Genomic DNA, 18,264 nt, shown 5'->3' on the forward strand with positions numbered 1-18,264 from the left:
GATGGGGTCTCACTGACTCCAGGGACTGCATGTCCTGTGGGAGGAGATAGAGGCATCAAGAGTGCTCCTACAGTAGCTCCAGGAAAACATCTTCTATGTAAGTTCTCACGCACTCCTGAGCTCACGTCCCCTAGGAGGCAGGGGGTCACCCAGTAGAGGAGCCGGTGTCCACGGCAGGGTCGGGGCAGGATGAGCTTTCCCAGCAATGGTTTCTCATGCACCAGAATGGAGGTTCTGGGCTCCCCTGACAACACCCACAGACTCAGGGGTGCCTTCTGCAGGAGATGGGGAATCCTTGGTCCAGATGTTCAGTGTCTCGATTCTTTTGTTACACGGATGATGTAAACAGGCTCCGAACCCACTTGAGGGCTCTTAGGGAAGTTGAAGTTTAAGGAAAACGTAAGAGGAAGTGGAAAAGGGAAACGAAGAGAGTGAAAATAGAGCAAGAAGAAAACGATAGAGCTCTACACAAGTTTGCAATTCTATCGATCTTAGCAGGTTCTCTTGGCAGAAGTTCTCAATGTTTCACATGAACAAAAAATCACCAGGGACTAGGCAAAATTATATGCATTCCTATAACCCTCCTCCAGAAATTCTGCCTCTGTCCTAGAATTTACCTGTTTAACCCAACACTCAGGTGAGGCAAGTTGTCTCAGATCACACTTGACAATTTTTTTGAGTAGAGATTCTTAATAGGCTAAACTAACCCAAAAAAAGAGCACTTAATGCATTAAATTACAGGTTAAAACGTAAGTAGAACAAGAAGAATTATCCTGGGAAAGAGAATATTTACTGGATAAATTTAGGTTCTGAGAATTGCATTAAAGAAAAGGATCAATAGGAAATGAGAAACCTAATAGAAAACAATGTAAATGAAGCTGAGAGAAATTTCCAGGGCTTAGGGTATAAGTCAGTACTGTCAAATGCTTCAAAGAAATCGGGCAGGCAGAGAAACAGAAATGTCTTTTTTTTCCAGCAGTATATAATTGTAATGTTTAGGAGAATAGTTTCATAAGAATGGAAATATTCCCTTCAAAAGCTGAAGATAGCGTTCAAAGGAGTGACTCTTTTGCGACAAAAGCAAAGGTGTTGGTGATCAAGAGTAAGATTGGATTTGGAGAGGAACAAAAACGGACAATAAAGAACACGTATTTCTGAGCTTCTGTTTCAAGGGGTCAGAATGACATTTTGCCTGAGAAAAGAAGAATTATATCTGGACTTCTGGGAGTAAAACAGCTGGGTTCATCTTCTATTGAAATGAGAGCAGATGTGACTAGAAAGAGTGTATAAAAAAGCCTAGTGGTCGGTGGTGTAGAAATGACCAGTTTTGTGAAAGGAATGGATCATCAAATTTTATGATAGAGCAGATAGAGCTCTGTCTGCTCTATGTCACGGCAATGACCTGCCTAGGTCATTTCACTTACACGGATGTGGAATGTATTGTCCCTCATTACACTTTGGATCAAATACCTGAGGATTCTTCAACTGTCTGAATATCAATTTTCAGTTTTCTGCACGTCAGGTATTTTTCCACTGAGAACATATTAATCTGTCTCCTCCCTCAACTCCATAGAAACGAATTAGTGACTGTGGGGTCTGACATAGTTACACTTAAAATTAACATGCTTTTCGTGTTATCTGGATTTATCTCCTTAAAAAGAAATTAACCAGTGTTTTCACCTGGTCTGACATTATTCTACAGACTAAGGATTTGATACCTTCTCTAATTCTTTCTCTTTTCCTATCCAGCAAATGCATTGATTATCCTTCACACCTCATGTGTGATGGACATCTCTTGGGTGACCCGGCTCCTAATTATAGAATTCCTCTCTTTGGAATTCTTGATCCATAAGGTCAAAGTGACAGACCCTCAGCTGCCATGTTGTTCAAAATAACTCATCTCATTGGACCAACGTATTTTCCAAAGCATGTTTCTGAGTAAAACAGGATCTTTTCTTCCCCCTATTTTCTGGATTTGGAATCTAGCGTTGAGAGAAGGCTGGTCCTTCTCAATGTAGCTGGAGGGCTGACATCTGAATCTAGAATCATCTACTACTATGAAATCTAAGAAATAGAGGAGAGGGGGCAGGCTTGCCTGCACAGCCGGGCTGGGGACCTGCGTCCGCCAGCAGGCAAGGCTGACTTCTTCGGCTTCGTGAGACCCCAGCCGGGACGCCAGACCCCTCCAGAATGAAGGACTTCCTGCCGGCGCTGCTGGCCGCCCTCCTGGGTGTGGAGCGAGCCCACTCCCTGATGTGCTTCTCTTGCATGAATAAGAACCGCAACTGGTACTGCCTGAAGCCCACCATCCGCTCCGATATGCACAACTACCGTGTGACCGTCTCTGCATCCGCTGGCATGGGGAACGTGGTGGACTTTGGCTACACCCCGAACAAGGGCTGCTCCGGGCCCTGCCCCATCCCGAGCGTCAGCCTCTGCGCGGCGTCCGCGGGCACCCGCCGCTGCCAGAGCTTCCTGCGGGGCTCAGTGCGCCGACGGCGGGCTGCGGGCCAGCGCCACCCGCCGTGCCGGGCCTCGGGCGCCCGCTCAGCCTGCTGTCGCCTCTGCTGCGCCTTGGCCCCTGACCGCCAAGACCCTGTGCCCGGCCCAGACTCCCCAAGCTCAGCAAGGAAGGAAAGCCCAGCCCCTCCCAGGCCCAAGAGGATCTCCAAGCCTCCTCCTCTGTTCCTCACCCTGCTGAGCCCACCTCTAGGCCCTGGGGCCCCCTAGGCAGGCCTGCCCCCTGCACCCACACACCTGCCAGCTACCCTTACCTCCAGGGGGAAACCTGGGGACGGAGCCCGAGGGTCCCCGAGTCAGAGGCGCGTCCCCGGGACGGGCTGGGAGGGGCACCTGGTCCCAGGCCGGCCCCTGTCCGCCCGCAGGCGCAGAAGATGTGCTGCGTGGACAGGCGTGTGGTCCGCGTGCCCTGCCGGGCGCGGGTGAGTGTGTGGCCAGGTCCCGGCCTGTGTCGGGGGGCGGGGATCCGCAGCCCCCAGAGCCCCGAGCGCCAGCACAGAACCCCTTCCCGTGGCACCTCCGCACACCTCATTGCACTCACTTCGAGGGCAGCCTTTTGGGACACAGGGCTGTCACTGTCCCCGGGTCTAGGCTGCTGATCTGCTCTCACCCCGAAATCCGGCTGCGTCTGGATCTCGCCTCCCTCCACGGCCACACTGGACCCTCCTGCTGCTTCGGTGCCTCAGGTAAACACAGAGGGTCCCCCCATTTCCCGCTCTGGGTGTGGCCCAGAGCCTGAGCCCGCCCCTCCCATCAGGGTGCTAATGACGGGGAGGGGGCAGCAGAGATCCAGAGCCTCAGGTGTAGAGGGGCTGAGGGTCCCCTGCGATCGGGCCTCACAGTGAGGCCCCCTGGGAGGCAGTGGGCAAGAGGGTCGCCCGAGTCCACAGCTAGCTGCCCTCGGCCGGGCAGGGTTGTTTGGGAAGTTTATCCTCCGGACAGGACTGGACTGGACAGAGAAACCAGCGGAGGTCAGCCTGCTTCTGGCTGGAAGGCAGGACCCTGCAGAGGGAGGGGAGGGGAGGGGAGGGGAGGGGAGGGGAGGGGAGGGGAGGCGCCGGAGACCACAGCTAGCTGCCCTCGGCCGGGCAGCGTTGGGAAGTTTATTCTCTGGACAGGACTGGACTGGACAGAGAAACAAGCAGAGGTCAGCCTGCTTCTGGGTGGAAGGCAGGACCCTACAGAGGGAGGGATGGGGTTGGGGGGGAGGGGAGGGGAGGGGACCCCCCCCCCAGGGGTTCTGGGACTTGGGTACAGGGTACCTGGGCCAGTCAGGCTGAGGAGGACACAGAGCACGGCGGGGGGTGAGGGCGTGGAGGCAGGAGCTCAGTAAGCGGGTAGCGAGACATCCATCCCAAGGGCCTATGGGAGGGGTGGGGAGGGGAGCTCCCCTGGGAAGGCCTGGACCCTGGCTGGAGGGCAGGGGTGCTGCTCCCCGAGCCGGCGGCCCCCCCTGCCGCACGCCTACTCCCGCGGCAAGCCCGACCGTGGTCTGTGGCTAAGCCAGGGGTTCCCAGCGTCTGCAGTGGGGGGTGTCTGAGTTCTAAGCCAAGGGGATGCGTTGACTGGGCTGGTGGGGGGGGAGGAGCAATGAACTGAGGGCTGCAGCTGGGTGCCCTGTGGAGCGTGATGTGTTTATCCCTCAGGAGGCTGTCACATCTCCCGGGTGGTGGGAGGGAATGCAGCAGGGCTGGGTCCAGGCTGGCCAGAAGCTCTGATGTGCCTGGGTCCAGGCCCCAAGCATCACTGTGCAGCAGGGCAGGACAGTGGTCACTGCGGGAGGCTGGGTTCCGGCCCGTATCCCGGGTCCCGGTCGCAGGGGCAGGTGAGCAGCTCCGCACAGGATGGGCCCTGCGACACACATGAATGCGGCGTCCTCAGTGTCACCGCCACCAAGAAGATGCCAGCACCAATGCAGCGATAGAGCTCCAGGGAGGGACGGGAGGAGGGGTCTGCCCGGGGAAACCAGGGTGATCCAGCGGGACGACGAGGGGAAGGAGGTCCAGGCCCAGTCAACATCTTGTGGAAGGGTCCAGAAGCACATCACAGCAGTCTGGTTGAGACTCATGGGGTGGTGGAAATGTTGAGATTCACTTGAGTGGGTCAGACCAGCATTAAAAACCAAAGCAAGAAAAAGAATTCAAGGGGATGAAATCAGAATGTCCCCCAGGAATGCCGGTTACCCCTGGAGTTCGGAGTCCTGTAAACAGAACGTCGCAGGGACTTCCCTGGCGGTCCAGTGGTTAAGACTCCGGGCTTCCACTGCAGGGGGCACGGGTTCTATCCCTAGTCGGGGAACTAAGATCCCACATGCCTGCCTTGCAGTGAGGCCAAAACACAACAACAAAAATGCTGCCCACGGTTCCAGTTCCACAAGATTAAATTGCTACCCGCTGCAGTCGCCCACCTGCGGTGCGCCCTGAGGCGAATTCAGGATGGGGGAAATCAGGAGGAAGCACGCTGTGTTTTGGATGTGGGCCCCTAGTTAAGATGTGGATCTAAGGGAGAATTTCAATGACCACTGACTCTTGCATCTTCCCATACACAGAAAGCACTAAAATCAGTAACTTGAGGTGTCTGTCTTTTGCGATTAGCAGTAATCTTTTACCAAGATGTATGCATGACCACCAGTATTTCCCGATCAAAAAACTCATATATATCCTTGCTCCTCCCCTACCTCTTTAGAGCATTTCCTCAGAGCTACTGAGAGGCTATCTCCCCAGGCCAGAGTCCTCAGTATAAAGTCCCTGCAAAAACTGGAAACTCACTGTGTACGCAGATGGGTTAGGGGGTCCCCAGAGAAAGAGAACCAGGAATGGCTGTCTTGACATAAGAGAAGCCATTTTGGCCTAAGCCATTCTGTGATCTAAGCCTGGCCGCAATGCTTGTCCTTGAACAGGTCTCGGTCATCAACGATCTTAAGGGAACAAAGGAATGCAGGAACAGAGGAAAAGCCATCGAACAATAGTGCAGTGATGAAGCAGAGTCCTAGTTCCTCCTCAAGGGATGTACATAATAATATACCTTTGAGTTCTGTAAGGAACTAAGCCCCACCCCCCCAGGTGGTGGGTGGAGGATTATGTTGACCCTTCTGACTTCAATCAGCTCAAGTTGGACTCTGTCAACCTTTGCCCCGATTCTGTACTGAATAATCCTCTGCTCAAGCCCCTTCATGAATATGCACGGACCCTTAGCTTCAAACTTCCCCAGTGTCGCTGTCGGGGAGACTCTGCTTTGGGTAAGATCCCTGGTGTTCTCCTTACTTGCTGGCCGTAATACATCCTCCCTTCTCCTGCTCTTTGGCTTGGTTGTGCCTTTTGGCTCCACACCTACCAAGAGGCGAGCCCAGTTTTCAGGCAACAACTGCTTTCACATTGTGCATTTTGTTTGCTTCGTTTATTGTTGACAGTCCCCATGTAGAATGGATCCACTGTGTTATTCGCTCAAAATAAATCACAAGAGACTTTGCTAAAAGGACTGAGGCCAGCAGGGTGGGGCAGTGGTGGTGATAGGGACAGAGTGAAGGGACAAAGTAGGTGATTAACAGTTACTCCCACTGAGGGATCAGAAGTAAAGAAAAAAGTATGGGAGACCCCTGTAGGTTAATGATCACTGAAGAAAGCAGGCATGCTTAGCATTGAAACCAAGCAGGTCTGCCTAGCAACAAAACCATGCAACCGAAGCAGAAGACATGCCCCCAAACAATGGTGGAATGAGACCCACATCCTACCCAGTGATGTCAGTAAGTTCATGATTCCTAGGACACGCTCCTCTGAGCACACTAAAAACAAAAATATAGGGAAAGGGGACATTATACTGAAACCTGAGATGATTTACCGCATTTTAGTATACGTTACCACCTTTCTGCCCGTTTCCATAGCACCATGACAGTCCTGGTTTGACCATGCAGGGACAAGAAAACTTCCCTGCCTGACGTGGAGGAGGAGCTGATGATGGAAGTTTGACGTCTACTCAAGAGTGAGGAAGAGGTGGTCTTCCCCTCCTCACTTTTTCTACATTATAAAAATGTAGCCCACCCAGCTTTCATCAGGGTTCTCCCTTGCCTGCCTGCTTGTATCTCTCACAAGCGTCCTATACTAATAAACATTTTCCTTACTTGTCAAAAAAAAAAAAAATAGAGGAGACAGTTTATAATAAGGGAGAATAAATGGAGCCAACAGGTGGAAAAAGAAATGAGTTATCAAATCCGGCATGTCACAGTTCCAGGACTTCATTCCAGAGAAATGCCTGTGCTCTTGTTTTGAGGTTTTATAGGATATACATTTAGCCTTGTAAGAAATTTCCATTTGGCTTAAGATAGCTCTAGTTGGCTTCTGTTATTTCCTTTCAACCTATTATACCACCTGCTTCCTGAGCTGAGCCCAGATTGAGTTTGTGCATTAAGATTAGCAAATATTTATCACTGTGGAATCACTGCTGGCACACAGATACACGGCTGAATCCTGCAGCTCCGCAGGCTGGATCTCCAGGCTACAGGGTGAGTCGCGGGGGCACTGAGCTGAAAACCTCTCCTTGGGCATCTCTGTTTCATCCAAGACCTTTTCATTTTGGAAGGAAATCAAGAACTTGAACTCTTTTGCCAGGATCTGTCGATACCAGTAAACATAACTGTGTCCTTTTCTTGGAACACAATACATTTTCACTTTCTGTCCTTTCCCTTGGACCAGGTGCCCTAGAGGCTGGCTGACTTCTGCCTCAAGGAAGCCTGTGAAGAAAGCACACAGAAGTTGGAGACTTAGCCCTTGACGGAGTCTGATGACATGGATGAAAGGCTTAGAGCAGGGGGCTGAAAAATCAGAGCAGGGACTTACCTGCACCCAGGAGACAAAGGACAATGAAGCAGGTGAATTTGGGGCACATGGCAGGATTAAGAAAAGGGCAGAGGCAGGTGGCCTTCTTGCAGGTTCTTTCATCCCCCGTAAGCAGCTTCTCTGTGACGTGATCACTTCCTAGAACCCAATAATCTTTATATAAACACGTTTGCTTTTGCCACAAAGGAATCACTCCTTTAGATGCCATCTTCAGCTTTTTCATGGAGTATTTCCATTCCATGCATACTTATGAAAATATTCCCCTAAAGAATAACATTATGTATTTTCTAGGACAAAAGCTTAGTTTTGTTTCTCTGTCTGCTTGATCTCTTTCTAGCATGTGACAACATTAACTGTAGACTATCCACTAAGTCCTGGAAATTTCTCTTCCCTCAGTTTCATTCACATTACTTTCAATTAGGTTTCTTATTTCCTATTATTTTTTAAAATGCAGTTACCAAAACCTACATCTATCCATTAAATTTAGAATCCTGCTGTGTACAAGCAAAAACATGTAGAATATATGAAACAACTGTACTCAGTCGTTGGAAAACAGGCAGCACAAGACTGTGACTCTTCTAAAACCAGAAAAAATGGGGAAATGTCTGCGCACAGTGAGGAGGGAAAAACAGAACATGTAAATTTTGTGATGAGACAGAGGTTAAACGACAGAGGGGACAAAGGCCACTAGAATTTGTGAGGAAGAAGCTACACAAAGAACTCCAGAAATCTTCCTAGGGATCATAATAAATTTTTGTCTCAACCGTAATGTGTCTGTGTGGAATGAAACTAACAAGCATTAGAGAGAAACCACAGAAAAGATTCACCAGCACCCCCAGAATGGCCATGCTTTTGTACTGGGACAGAATTAGGCTAGAGCAAGAGTTGGCAAGTTATAGCCCAGGGCCTGGCCACCTGTTTATGTAAACCGTTGCGTTGGGATGGGAAACACTTCCAGAATTGCAGCATGAGGAGCTTTGAATACCTGATTTCCAGAGAAAACAACACAATTGCTGAAAATTTAGAAACAAGCACTTAAAGACTCTGAAAATTGTCCCAAGAGCATACAGCAGATGGAGAAACAATTACTCAAGAAAATCCACTAAACCTCAGTAAGAGCCATGAGTCTGTGGCATCTGAGCCATGACTCCCTCCCTCCTGCTCTGTGACAGAAGCTCTACCCCACATGGACGTGGTCCAGAACTCAGGGATCCTCCAGTTTCTCCCGGGGAGGAGGCAGCTGCCAGCATGCCTTACCCCCACCAGCTCCACAGTGTAGAAACTCTGTTCCTGGCCAGTCCAGCCCAGAGGTCTGGACTCCCTTCCTCCACCCAGCACCCACTCATAGGGTGAACTCTCTACTCCAGAACAACTGGCCAAGTTGTTCTGGAATCTTCCTCTTTCTGGCTTGCTCATAGGGTGGAGGTTCCACGCCAGGAGGGACAAGTCAAGAAGACCAGGGCATCCCACGCCACCCAGGGACCCACTCAGACAGCAGAGGGGTATCATTCCAAGGGAAGCGAGCTGTTGTCCCTGCCCCCCGATGGCGAGGGGCAGGCCACAATGGCACAGAGCTCTACAGCTCTACTTTGACTTAAGGACCAGCCCAGCCTTGCTAAGATTTTCTTAGAACTATATTGCAGCCTAAGACCTACTTTTCTTCCTCCCTTTTCCTCCCTTTTCCTCCCTTTCCTCCTTTCCTCCTTCCCTCTCTCCTTACAAGGCTGGATCTGCATCATAGCTGGATGGCTTTCCCAGCCCCTTTGGCTTCCTTCCCATTTTCCCCGACAGGCGTTTTCTCTAATAAATCCCTTGCACGATTAGCCCAGGCTTGGCTAATTTACTCCTCAGAGGACCTGAACTAATGTATCTTTCTTAGGTGAGTTTGGGACCTTCAGTGGGGGTCATAGTCAATGCTAAGCTCTGCAGAAATAATGGTCAGTTCTGGAAAATTGTTGGTTCCTGTAAATCCATCTGATGGCATTGGATCTTCACAGAAGTTGTACTCGTATAAGATGCCCTTGTATGGCTGTTGGGAAATAAAGTCCCTGAGTGTAAATGAGAGAGATTAGAGGAGGCTGCAGCTGGGATAAGATGTAAGCCAGAAGAAATCACTCACTCCTGGATCAGTGGAATCTTGTAGCTGCTATCTTTCTGTGACTGGCTTATTTCACTTAATATAATGTCCTCAAGGTTCATCCATGTTGTGTCATATTGCAGAATTTCCTTCTCTTCTAAGGCTGCAGAGTATTCTATTGTACGTATATACCATATTACACTTAAAATGTTGTGAGGAGGGTTAAATGTTCTTACCACAATAAAATAAAAACTTTAAAAAAGACACCACTCACTCTTGCCCCCCTACTCTCTCCAAACTCCCAGAGCATCCAACAACATGACTTCCAATTTTTTTCTATCAGATTCTCCCAAGATTTTAATTTCCTCCTTCCCAAGTGTGTCCTCACACTTTTAGTCACCTTCATATGCTCTAGAGAACAAGGGAATTCTCTGCTGCTCTGCTTATCACCAGCACACCATGTCGACAGCCCCTGTCCTCCTCCTCCTCCTCCCCCATCACACCTCCCGAAGCTGTCCAGGTACAAGGATCAGACAGGGTACCAGGAGCAGGAAGAGCATCTGCATTTTCAGCCCCGGCCTCACCTTTCATCTGGGCCTGGAATGAGATGAGTCTGTGCTCTTCTCTTCTCCCCTCCTTTTATTCAAGAGGACATGGCGTGTTTACAGAATGGAAAGGAGCTCTCACCTGCCCCCTGGTTGAAGTCTATGGCCATGGCACTCAGGATGCATCAGTTTTCTAGACTTTGCCGTGGCACCGTACAATGTGAGAAGAGGCCCCAGAGAAATCTAGCCCCAACATCTCGTTTTATAGAAGAAAAATCTGAAATTTAGATTTTTGGATGTGAGAATTTAGGCAGATGAATAAAGAGACACAGGGTTGAATCAGATGTGCAGATGTGTGGTGAGCAAAGAGAGAGGAAAGCAGAACCTGGAAGTTAGATGGTGGGTGGCCCAGATGCCAGTTTTTAGCTTCTCTGATTCTTACTTAACATCACCAGAATTGGCTATTGGGCAGTACTTCTTGGCCTCTTGATTAAAGAGTTGGGCGCATGTGATATTGATGACTGTATGTAGTGACGTAATACATTATCGCATCCTGGGAATATCTATGTGTTCTTTAAAATTAAAATGGAACACATTCTCATCTTCTGATTCAGGCATCTCACAGCCAGCAGATGCCAATTCCTTCTTGCCCTGATGAAATTTATTCCCTCGTGCGTCCATTTATTCAATCAGCCATCATAAATATTTCAATCTAGTAAAGTACATAAGATACCTATTGGCTCTTAGAAAACTGTTCTAGTAGGCTGCAGAAATCCCTTTTGTTTCAATCAAGCTGCAGTACTTGAAATTTTCTATTAATATTAAAAGCATAGGGTAAACGCTAGTAATTTTCATATATCTTCCACAGCGCTGCTTCTAGATTTTGACATGGGTCCCCTTTGTGCCACTTAAATGGTTCATAGACAGATTTATATCAGGCAAAATAGTTAAAGGCATTGTGAATAATGCATGTCCCAGGCATTTCATGTGTCTTCAAATCTGGCACGAATTTTTAGCAGTTCTAATTTTCCCTACTTGATCAGAAAAATGTGAGACTGCATTCACACGCCTGTGAGGGCAGTTTCTTCTCCTAAGGGCAAGGACTCAGGACAGTGAGGCTACCTCATGCCTGGGCCTGCCCTTTAACATGTTTCTGAGTCAACAACTCAGACTTAAAAACAACAACAACTAAGAAAACAAATTCCTATTTATCTACCGAAGAGAACAGAATGGGTGATTAAGGTGATCCTGGGAAATTACCACAAACTGAATGCAGGTAAGAGTAACCACTTTTCCACTCTTGGCATAACTGTCAGCGGTTTTTGTAAGTTTAGGCCCAACTTCTGTCTACAAAGGAGATAATGACAGCCATAAACCCACTTCCTCTTGTGGTTGTAGGAGGGGAAACAGGTCTAGAGGAGGCTCTTGGATCTGGGAAACAGAGGTTTGTGAACAGAGGGGAGGTAAGGCTTCAGTTCTGTGTCTCAGCTGCTGGCACAGAGATACATGGCTGAGTCCCCCAGGCCTGCTGAGCGGATGCCAAGAGAACAGAAAGAGGTGTTCGGGCGGCTGGACTGGAAGTTATCAGAGGTGTCTTTTTCACTGTTGAATTCTTTATCATAGTAGTAAAACAGCAGTCTTGGTGCTTGGCTCAGCTTCTGTTGGTACCAGGACGTGACTTCATGATTCAGATTCTGAGAACAGCTCGGGGTCACTGGTTTTCCCGTCCTGGTAACCAGGTATCCTAGGGTCTGGATGACCATGGCACCCACGTGACCTGCAGAGGAAGTGGAAGATTTAGAGACAGAGCGAAGAAGGAGAGTCATGTTGCTGCCGTAAAACGAAAGGCACAGAACTGGGGACAGGATAGCTTTAGTCAAAGATGGCCTTTCCGACCAGGACTCACCTGCTCCAAGGAGACAAAGGGCCACACGGTGGAGAAGCCTGGGACCCGTGGCAGGGCCAGGACAGGAATGAGACTCTGATCTCTGGGTTGGGAGGTGGGAGTTCGGAGAGTCCCTGGTCCCTCATAGGCATATCTGCCTGTGATGTCGATTTCACCAGGGCAAGGGCACCCCTCGCTGTGACACTGTGCACAGCTTGCTGTTTGGCAGGGGCATGTGGGCTTGGCTTGATCAGGTATAAAGCAGATGTGATGGTCCCTTATTTGCCTCTGTTCCTATATCTGCTCCATCTCCCCCTGGCCTCTCCATCTCACTCCTCCTTTCTTTTATCCTGTAAGACAGTTCAAGGCTCTTCAACACATGAATAACTTTCGCTAAACTCTCACTTATAAACCTGTTGAGATGATGTCTGTTTTGCTATCCACGTCACGGATGGATGACCGATGTTTGCAAGCCATCCTCACCTTGATGCAGAAGTCCAGTCCTGGATTCCCTCTCTTTCTGTCCACTTTTCAGAGAGTATCAAGGAACTTTTCTACACCTGTTGGTCATCAGTGATGCCAGAATGCCTCCTTGTGGCCGGTAGAAATGTGCCTAGCAGCAGCCTTCCTACACCGGCCCGAGGAAATCTGTGCAAAGGGTGATATGCATCAGCGCTTAGAGACGTACCTAGTTCCTCATTCTACTCCGACTGGATCCAGAGCCCTCAGGCCACCACCCCGGTGCGCTAGCAAGGCTCACCGAGACGCCAGAGCCCTACTGGTGGCAGCTGCCCCTGACGTCACAAGTGTTCAGGATTGGCTGACACACATCTGTATTCGGTGCTAACCCATGCTTTTTACATTAAAAAATCAGACCCTATAGATAAAGGAAAATCAACTGTATGATAATTGACCTGGTTATTCCACTCAAAAATGGGGTTTTTAAAGTATTTGGAAATGGATTTGTGCGAGACAAATGAAACTTAAACTTATTACCCCCATTTCCACTATATTCAGGGAACAACCTACAAACCACTGTTATTCCTGTTATTTCCATCAGGGAGACTTGTTTATCTTGCGATAAAAGGGCATATAAAGATGTGGCCACAATGAGCATCACAATTCCTTTTAGATCAGAGCAGCAAGGTAGGCAAGAGTCTGCTGTGTTTTACACCAGGATAACACACACACACACACACGCTAAAACAAACAGATTTACATATGGATTGGGAGTTTGGGATTAGCAGATGCAAACTATCATATATAGAATGGATAAACAACAAGGTCCTACTATACAGCACAGGGAACTATATTCAATATCCTGTGATAGGGGCTTCCCTGGTGGCGCAGTGGTTGAGAGCCCGCCCGCCGATGCAGGGGACGCGGGTTCGTGCCCCGGTCCGGGAGGATCCCACGTGCCGCGGCGCGGCTAAGCCCGTGAGCCACGGCCGCAGAGCCCGCGCGTCCGGAGCCTGTGCCCCGCAACGGGAGAGGCCGCAACGGTGAGAGGCCCGCGTACCACAAAAAAAAAAAAAAAAAAAATATCCTGTGATAAACCATAATGGAAAAGAATATGCAAAAGATGTGCATATATATAACTGGATCACTTCGCTGTACAGTAGAAATTAACACAACACTGGAAATCAGCTATACTTGAATAAAATAAATTTTAAAAAAAGATATGCATAGATTGAGTTCTGTGTAAGGAGCCCCAGAAATACCCCAAATCACAGATATCCCCACCCAAATTTTCTTGGAATACTCTTGTATTTCAAGGGTTAATTCTGGTTCTTCCTCTCCTCTCTTCCTTGGGGGAGGAAGCACAGGGAAAGTCTCCTGTTTAGGGCTGCCATGAGTTGAGAGGAGTGGGGAGGGTGCAGTTTTGCACAGCAAGGACGTGGCTCTGAAGCACTGTGCCTCAGCTACTGGCACAGAAATAAACTCCCGAGTCGCCCAGCTCTGAGGGGTGGACCCTCAGAGCTGGACGATGTCCCTTCAGTCCTTTCCGCTGAGAATCGGTCTTTGGGCATCCCTGAGTCATCCTGCATAGACTCTTTTAGGAAGCATATCAGGAACTTCATTTCTTTCCCCACAGCACATTGGTACAAAAAAAGATAATCATGTCCAGAAATTGGGTCACATCTCAGATTCACGGCCCGTCCCTTCTCTACGACCCTGTGGCTGGGGGACTGGGTGACTCCAGCTGAGATGTGTCCTGTGGGAAAAGACAAGAACATCCATGACAAGAATGAACAGGAAAAGGGCCAAGTGGAGATTTTCACATATCTCAGGACTCACTTGCTCCCAGGAGACAAAGGGACACTAAGCTGAGAAGCCTGGAAACCATGGCAAGATCCAGATGAAAATGAGACCTTTCCCAGGTGAGGGAACTTGTACGTATGAGCAGAAATGAAAGCAGATCCATGTCCTGGTGGCCCTATAAGGTGTGGGTTGGCAGTGACATCACCCTGTTAGCAGACGTCGACAGTCTCAGGAGCTCCCTCTAGGGACATAGAAGCATAGAAGAGCGAGCACGTTTTCTCCAAAGATTGCCCCTTGAGGGGTGAAGAGGAAGACCTGATACCAAGAAAAATTGGCCTCTTTATGCATTTACTAGGTATTGACCTCATATGTGTTCAATCTTTGCCTCCGTGGTTACCTTGCTTTCTCCTTTTCCATCTGTGTCAGATCTCCCTGTGTCTCCCTCTTATACATACACATGATCTCATTAGGGCCCAGCTGGCTAATCCCAGATAATCACCCCTTCTCAAAAATCTTAACTTAATCACACCTGTAAAGTCCGTTTCTGCCATCTAAGGCAACATGCACAGGTTCTAGGGATGAAGACATGGGTATCTTTGGGGGTGGGGGCTGGGGGTTATTATTCAGCCTACCACACAATACAAAATGTCTTGCTGATCAGTTTCGAAATTTTTATGGGTATCATTTTCCTGTAATACTAATGAGTCAACTTTATATCCTTCGTGTATAAATCCGTAACTGGCATTCTCTTCACTGTTAAGCTTCAGCGTTTGTTAGCTCGCAGAAACTAGCGATGGCAGAGTCAGCGTGACCCCAGCATATCTGGGGGCTGTGTGCAAAGGGGACAGAAGGGGAGCCTCAGAGAAGCATCAGGGCAGCCTTGGGGGTGGACTTCTGCACTGCGGGCTTCTGCTCAGCCTACCTTGCCCCGCCTGATGTTTAGGAAGCAGTGGAACGGAGGCCAAGAAGAAGCAGCTGCATCTGGGTCTAAGTGCTCTGAGCTCGGGGAGCAAGTACAATTAACAGCAACATGACAAGCTGGCTTAGTAGGGACTCCGGAGACCCAACGCTGGAGAATTTCTTTCTCATGAGCTGTAAAGATACTACGGTTCCTCTATACCCTTCACCCAACTTTCCTTAATGTCAACACCGTGCATAACCATGATACTTTGCTCAAAACCAAGAACTTAACATTGCTACAACTCAGCTACAGGCTAAACAGAGATTTCCCTAGTTTTTCTACTGTTCTGTTCCAGGAGCTAATCCAGGATACCACATAGCATTTGTTATGTTTCCTTAGACTCCTCCAACCCATGAGAGTTTCTCAGTCTGTTCTTGCTTTTAATGATTTTCACACTTTTGAAGATCACCAGTCAAGTATTTTGTAGAATACTTTTCAAACTGGGTTTATCTGATGCTTAACTCAGTCTTAAATTGAAAGCTCAGTGGGTGACATTTACCCTTAGCCATGGACTGTCACCCTCTGTGAGAAATTTGTGAGAAATGCCAGGAACCAGGCCCCTACTGCCTTCCCACCAAAAGTTTCCTAAGGTGATGGCTTGTTACATTCTGTTCTTGCCTTCCCTAGGGACAGGAGAACACCAGACCCCCGTGCTGCTAGGGGAGGAGCTTTGACTCAGGACTCAGGATGGCTGGGGGCTGGAGCCAGAAGGGGAAGCAGAGGTTTTCTGCATGGGGTGGGGTGACTTTGCAGCACTGTGTCTTTGCTGCTGGCACAGAGGTACGTGGCCGAGTCCCCGGGTTCTGTGGGCTGGATCTTCAGAGTGGAGAAGGATGCGTTAGGCATCTTAGCTGAGAATCGGTCCTTGGGCATCCCTGACTCGTCTACAGGAGCTTGGTTGTTGAAGTAAATCAGAAACTCCAATCCCTGCCCCAAGGTCTGTCTGTACCAATAAAGCACAGTGTGCTCTGAAATCGGCACACAACTCAGAGTTACTGCATGTCCCATTTCTGTCACTGCATGCCTGGGTGTCTGGGTGACTCCAGCATCTGTGGGCTCTGTGAAAGAATTTGGAAACAGAATACGAAAAATATTGGAGTCACAATAGGGAAACCCTACGTGAGGACACTGTATATTCCAAGCACTCACCTACTCGCAGGAGACAAAGAGCCACACAGCAGAGGGCTCGGATGCCCATGGCAGGATGAGAACAACAGTGTGGAATTGTCCAGACCGGCGCCCCTGTGAAAATGAGCAGAGAAGTGCATTTGGGACAGCTTATCCCCACAAATGTGTTTGTCGGTGACACCACTGAATGAGTCACCCCCCGCCCCCTCCCCCCGGGCCGCAACTCAGAAGCTCCCTTCAGAGAAGAAGGCCGCATCTCCAGGAGAGGAATCAGGTGGGACTGAACTCAATTATAATTGATCTAAGATAGAGATTTACACAACCAGAGGCTCCCTGCAGATGTTTTGATATTATCAATTCATAATGCCTTCTCCCTACAATCTCTTAGCTAGAGCCTGCCAACTATTTCCATTTGAACCTCAAACGCCAAGTATTTAAAGATGAATTCATCGTCTCATTGCAAGCCAGCTTCTCTGTGAACCCTCACATTCCTCTCACTGGTGGCTAGATGCTCCTGGTCATATCACACTCCAAATCATCCATCAGTTAGGAGGTGGGCTCTGGGTTCTCCAGGAAAAACAAGAATAGCAACTGCATTGTTAGGGCTTCAGGGACCGAACTGATGCCTGGAGAACTGATTCAATTTGAAAGCTCTTTTTTTTTTGCATTGAAAGACCTTTCTGGGTTCATTTATCCTTGAGCGCTATTAAATTCTCAAAGCCCATAAGCATAGAATTTCCCTCATTTCTCTATCCCCACCATGAAATAAGCAGATGATTTTCACATTCTCTTTGCATATCAAATTCTCTAGAGTTGATTTAAATTATATTCTTACTCCTAGAAAAGCTCGATGTTTTTAAATGAACACTGGGCCCTTTCCCTATGAAAGGGGTCTGCTGCCACAAACCCACTCCCTCTCATGGTTGAGGTTATGAAAAGCTGAGGGAAGCTTTCTGTTTACTGGGTTGTTCAAGCAAGTTATTTGTTGACCAGGAAGAAGGACCAGTTCAAATCCATATTTTGTGATTAGCACAGAGACACACTGCTGAGTCTTCTGAACCCGAGGAGCACATATGACAATTTTAAAGAGAAGATAGTTTACAGGCTAGATTTTGTTACCAGGGATACCTGTTTCCCTTGTGGGTTCCATCCCCTTGGTTTCTGTTGGACCCTGAATGTACAACTGAGGCCGTTATTGTATTTTTATAAAAGGTCATTGTTTGTTCCTTCCTCGTTACCGGGTACCTATAGACATGGTAGACAGAATGATGGCTCCCCAAAGAGCTCCATGCCTGATCCCTGGAACTGTGGATGTGTCACATTGCGTATCAAGGGGGAAGGAATTCAGGTTCTAAATGGAATTAAGGTTGCTAATCAGCTGACCTTAACATAGGGAGACTAGACTGGATTTTCCAGGCGGGCCCAAGGTAATCACAAGGGCCCTAAAATGTGGAAGAAGAAAGAAGAGTCAGGGTTACAGCGATGCAGCATGAGAAAAGACTGGATCCATCACTGTTGGCTTTGAAGATGGAAGGGCCCACTAGTGGAGAAATCTTGGTGGCCTCTAGAAGCTGAGAAAAGCAAGAAAACAGATTCTCCACTCCAGCCTTCAGAGAAAGGCAGCCAGGCTGACACCTTGTTTTAACCCACTCAGACCCATTTTGGACTTCTGACCTTCAAGACGGCAAGCTAATAAACTTGGATTGTTTGAAGCCACAAAATGTGTGGAAGTTTGTTAGAGCAGCAATAGGAATCTAATAAATTACAGTATCCTTGGGGCTCCGAAGTGAAAGAGGCCGTAGCTAGATACCAGATACAAGGGGGAGACTGAGGTTTAATCACACCGTAAGAACTTGAAATCAGGCCAAGGGAAGCCCAGGCAAAAGATTTCTTATCTCCACCAGACCTCATCTGCTGCCGAGAGACACACCGGAGTCTGGCAACAGTCCATTGTGCATCTTCCCGCTAAGAGCAAAAGTTCTTGGGGAGAAATTCTGTTGTTTTGATCCACCCCAGTCCCTGCCTGACACATGGATTTGCTGCTGGTATCACTG

General features: G+C 48.6%; 1 pseudogene and 1 gene segment (V, D, J or C); one reads left to right on the forward strand and one right to left on the reverse strand.

Moving 5' to 3' along the window:
* Positions 1-18,264, reverse strand: part of LOC102973322 (T cell receptor beta constant 1-like) — a 166,661-nt gene that overhangs the window by 103,396 nt on the left and 45,001 nt on the right.
* On the forward strand, positions 2,187-2,585 carry LOC102983791 (lymphocyte antigen 6E-like; annotated as a pseudogene).

The sequence above is a fragment of the Physeter macrocephalus genome, chromosome 5 (assembly GCF_002837175.3).
Source record: "Physeter macrocephalus isolate SW-GA chromosome 5, ASM283717v5, whole genome shotgun sequence".
Lineage (NCBI taxonomy): Eukaryota > Metazoa > Chordata > Mammalia > Artiodactyla > Physeteridae > Physeter > Physeter macrocephalus.